We start from the raw sequence: 5,609 nt of genomic DNA, 5'->3' as shown, positions 1-5,609 counted from the left end.
ATATATAATGGACATAGTGGATGAACAACTTCCTTGGCCAGTCAGACTCTATCTTTGGCATCTTGATTTTCCGTCTTCCATGCCCTCCCTCTGCAAACCTCTTCCTTTCGTTGTTTATATTTGTTCCTCTTAGAACTTATGAGAGAGAAAGAGAGATTGAGAGAAAAATGTTGATTCATTTCTCATTGATATTGAAACGGAGTCACCATTACATGTATATACACGAAAAACTAATATAACAGAATAGATATGGAAATTAATAAAATATCCTTTCACAACTAACTATTTTAACTAACTGTAACTAACTCTTTTCAAAACAGTTAACACCCACATCAAGCTGATGCACATTAAGTAAACCAAGCTTGGATTTTGTTGCAAAATGTCGGCTTCCATGAAGTTGTTTTGTCAAAATGTCAGCTAATTAGAAATTTGTATCAACATGAGACAATTGAATTAGACCTTCTTGAAGTTTTCCACAAACAAAATGACAGTCGATTTCCATATGTTTCGTCCTTTCATGAAATACTGGATTCAAAGTAATATAGATTGTTGCCATGTTATCAAACTTGAGAGGGATAGTAGTGATTTCTATGACACCAAGCTCATCGAAAAGACGACTTAACCACGATAATTCTGTTGTTACCCTTCGCATGGACCTATACCTCGCCTCTGCTGATGATAATAAAATGGTGGATTACTTCTTGGACTTCCAGGATATTGGGGAGTTTCCAAACATGATGTCATAACCACTAACAGATTTTCAAGTCAAAGGGCAAGCTGTCGAATCTGAATCGCAAAAAGATTCTAATTTGAGATCAGTTTGATCATTAAAGAATTAAGCTAGTGAAATAGTCCCTTAAATATAACGAAAAACATGCATAGCAACAAAATAATGAGCTTGTGATGGTGTTTGATTAAACTGACTTAAGTATTGTACAAAAAATGCTAAGTTAGTTCTAGTGTGTAACAAATAATTGAGTTTGCCAATGAGTTGTCGGTAAACTGTTGCATCTGCAAGTGGATCATCCATTTTGGGAAGAAGTTTAACTTGTGAAGGAAGTGGAGTAGATACAGAACAATTTCCACTCCGATTGTAATCTTGAATGTTTTCTTTAATGAACATAGTTTGATGAACCACCATGCCATTATCCACTTTCTCAAATTTAATTCCCAAAAAAATGTAAAAGACCTAAGTCTTTAATCTTGAATTGATCATGCAAATAAGCTTTCAAGCTTTGAATTTCATGAATGTCATCACCAGTGACAAGAATATCATCAACATAGACAACAACAATGGTAATGGAAATGTGAGTTTTCTTCAATAAAAGAGAATAATCATTTGGAGAATGAATATACCCTCTAGATCTTAGAGCAGTTGAAAGCTTTGCATACCATTGTGTGGAAGCTTGTCTGAGTCTATATAGAGACTTATAAAGCCGACAAACAAGTGAAGGAGAAGAAGTAGTATGACTAGGTGGTATATGCATTTACACTTCTTCATGTAATTCTCCATGTAAGAACACGTTATTTACATCGAATTGGTGAATATCCCACTTACGTTTAACAGCAATAGCAACAATATTTTGAACAGTTGTGAACTTTACAACTGCAGAGAAATTTTCATGAAAATCAACACCATGTTTCCGAATAAAGCCCTTACCTACCAATCGAGCTTTATAGCGTTCAATTGATCGATCTGATCTTTATTCGATTTTGTACACCCAATGACAAGCAATAGCTCTTTTCCTTTAGGAAGTTTGATAGTATCCCATGTTTCATTGGTGTATGAAGCTTCTAGTTCAGTTTGTACTGCTTGTTCCCATTCAGGTATGCCATTATCTTGATGGTAAAAATTTGGTTCAGTAAGACGTTTCCTAACGGAAAAAGCATAAGAAGTGTGAACCATATTACAAGAAGTCTAATTGTGTGAACTACCAATGCAAAAATCTGTAATAGTATGAGGGCAACAGGAGGTATGATTGAGGGTAGCATTACACACATAATCTTGTAAATGTGATGGTTGATTACGATTTCTAGAAGATCTCCATAATGGCATTTGTGAAACAGTGGTGTTTTGGGCATTTTTTGAATTACAATATTGTGTAGGCTGATTTGAATTGGCATCATGAGGAACACTATCTTCGTTTTGAACAACTAGAATGTAAGAAGAGGTGGGATGAAGTGTAGGCTTGATATTGTCTTGTAGAGCATGTAATGGAAAAATGTGTTCAAAGAATTTAATATCTCTGGAAATATGAATCTTATATGTGATTAGATTCAAAACTTTGTAAGCCTTCTAACCAAAAGGATATCCAAGAATTTAATATCTCTGGAAATTTGAATCTTATATGTGATGAGATTCAAAACTTTGTAATCCATGAATTTATATTTGTTAATGGATGACGAAGAGACAAAACATAAGCATCTAAAAGCTTTAATGTTTTGTAAATCAGGTAGAACACCATTAAGAAGCTCAGAAGGAGTTTTGCTATCAAGAACATGAGATGGATTTCTATTAATCAAATCAACTACAGTTTTAGCACAATCACCCCAATAAGATACCCTAATTCCTAACTAGAAATATAATGCTCTTTCAAATTCTAGGATATGCTATGCTTTCTTTCAACTAGCCCATTCTGCTGGTGAGGAGTGTGAGGTGTAGACTTTTGTTGTATAATGCCTTGTTCTTTGAATTAAGTTATGCCTACATGACTAGAACCAAGTTCTTTAGCATTATTACTCCTTATACATTTGACGGTTTTATGAAATTGGATTTTGACAAGAGCTACAAAAGCTCGAATGGTTAATAAAGTGTAACTTTTGTGAGATAGAAGATGAATCCAAGTGTGTCGTGTGAAATCATCAACAATTCTGATGAAATACTTATAACCATCATGAGAAACGTGCTTATAAGGTCCCCATACATCAGCGTATATTAACTCAAAAGGAGTTGTAGAAACAGAAGTGCTTTGCAGGAAAGATAATTTGGTTTGTTTAGCTTGTGCACATATTATACATGTAGGGACATTATCATTGCTATAATGCATAGGAAGATGCAAAAATTTATTGAGTTTGTGTAAAGGAATATGTCCCAAACGATTATGCCACAACAACATACCTGAATCAGAATACGAATGAGTTACAGATGAAACAAATGAAAAAGGGAAATTCAATACAGAACTTAATATAGAAAAACTATAAGAAAAATGATGTTTGAGGATATGATATTCAAACACACATATAGATTGTTTATGCTTTTTCCAAGAACTCCAAGAGATAAGCTACCCTTCAACAAGGGGTCTTGCATGAGACATGTCTCATCAATAAATAAGACAAAAGTCTTTAATTGAGATGTTAGCTTTGGTATGGAGACAAGATGGTACTTGAAAGATGGAACATACAAGACATTTTTGAGAATGATAGTGTCATGAATCTGAATATCACCATAATGTGTGATAGAAAAAGAATGTACATTAGGAAGCCAATCGAATGTGGTTGTGTGACTGGAGTTAAAAAAAATGAAAAATTGATAATTAGAAAATATATGATCAGTAGCACCTGTATCGATTATGAAGGAAAGGTGTGGAGTGAGGAATGAAGAATATTTGTACACATTTACTACAAAATGAGAATAAGAGAAGGAATTACCATCTGGCTGCATAGATTCTTCAATAATTTTAGAGCATATTGACCTTGAGTGATAACAAAAGAAGACTTAGAGGTAGCCACTTGAACAGTAGACTTTGGATCTTCTCTTTTTGTTTTGGTGAACTTAAAATTAGATGAGAATCCATTGAGTCTGTATCATTGAGACTTTGAATGACCTATTTTCTTGTAGTGAGTGCAGAACAAAGACTTTAAGGTAAATTGGATGAAGATTCATGAGAAGCATTCATTGCAATAGTGTTAGAGTTAATAGAGGGTGAAATATGAATCTCTCTTTGAAGTTCTTCTTGAATGAGCATAAAGTATACTGTAGAAATACTAGGAAATATTTTTATCATGAGGATTTTTCCATGTAGATTTTTGTAAGTATCATTCAAGCCCATGAGTAACTGAATTGGTCTCTGATCATCAAGAAATTTGGAGATACCTACACCAACAACACAATTACAATCAGGGAAATTTTGAACAATGCGAAGTTCATCCCATATCTTGCTCAATTTTGTAAAATATGTGGAAATATCATCATATCCTTGAGATAATGAGTAGAGTTGTTGATGGATCTAATATATGAGAGCACCATCAGGTTACACATAGCGATGGTTAAGTTCCTTCCGAATATCATAAGCAGTAGGAAGAAAAATGAGACTATCGGCAATGTTGGGATGTAATTAATTTATTAACCAACTTATAACCATTGAATTGACTCAAGACCAATTCAAAAAAAGTGGTGAATCATCAGCAGGCTTTGGAATAGTACCATCAACAAAATGGATTTTATTCTTGGCTGAAAGTGCAATGATAATCGATCACTTCCAAGAAGAAAATCCGATTCCAGTAAAAATGGTGGATAAGAGCGATGTGTTGGGAGAATTCGAAGATCCAAGGTAAAATGGATTCAAAATATCAATGATCGAAGATTGAGTAGATGAATTAACAGATGTAGACATGATATGAAGAATCGATTATCAAAAGAAATAAAGAAGATGAAGAATCGATTAAAACGTCAAGAAAAAAAAATAATGAAAGATTGGATCACTTAGTCTGATACCATGTTAGAACTGATGAGAGAGAAAGAGAGATTGAGAGCATAATGTTGATTCATTTCTCATTAATACTAAAATAGAGTCAACATTACAAGTATATAGACGAAAAACTAATCTAATAGAATAAATATGGAAATTACAAATTTACCCTTTCACAACTAACTACTTTAACTAACTATAACTAACTTTTTTCAAAACAGTTAACAGTTCCTCCTTCTTGCGACGCCTATCTTTCTATATTCTTACCGCTTTTGCTTTTTCTCCTTTATCCTTTTATACCACCTATATTCCTACTTTATCTTTGTCTAACTATCTACAGCCCTTCAATCTTTGATACAACAGTAATTTCTCTTCTCCAATTTTAATTGTTAATATTTGGTTTCATCCACCATTTGTTGCCATAACCTCCATTTGCTTCCAACAACATTCAATTTTGCACCATCATCAAATGCCTCAAGTAACATCCTAGGCGTGAACCTGCAGTAGCAGTCCATCAATAACATGATTCTGCTAAAGACTATAGGTGGTGAGTTCACATTTTGAGTGAAGCACAAACCTTTGATTTGGAAACCTAGTTGTTTATTCTCATTTCTTTTTTTAAGTTCATGGTTTCCATTTAATGTTTAATATTGATAGGTCGTTGTCATTATTAATAATCTCTCTCTCTCTCTCTCTCTCTCTCTCTCTCTATATATATATATATATATATATATATATATATATATATATATATATATATATATATATATATATATATTGCCTATGTTAGACATTCAACATGAGGATCTCAACTTGAAAATCTTAATTTTGTATATTTTAGGATTTTTTAGGTGCATCCATGTCAAGAGTCAAGAGTATGACGAAGTGTCTATTGAAAGAATTAGGTATATACTAACTCCA

The sequence above is a fragment of the Lactuca virosa genome, chromosome 1 (genome assembly GCF_052849685.1).
Source record: "Lactuca virosa cultivar CGN04683 chromosome 1, Lactuca_virosa_CGN04683_v6, whole genome shotgun sequence".
In the NCBI taxonomy this organism is placed as follows: domain Eukaryota; kingdom Viridiplantae; phylum Streptophyta; class Magnoliopsida; order Asterales; family Asteraceae; genus Lactuca; species Lactuca virosa.
The sequence above is the reverse complement of the archived record's forward strand: the minus strand, read 5'-3'. Positions refer to the sequence as shown.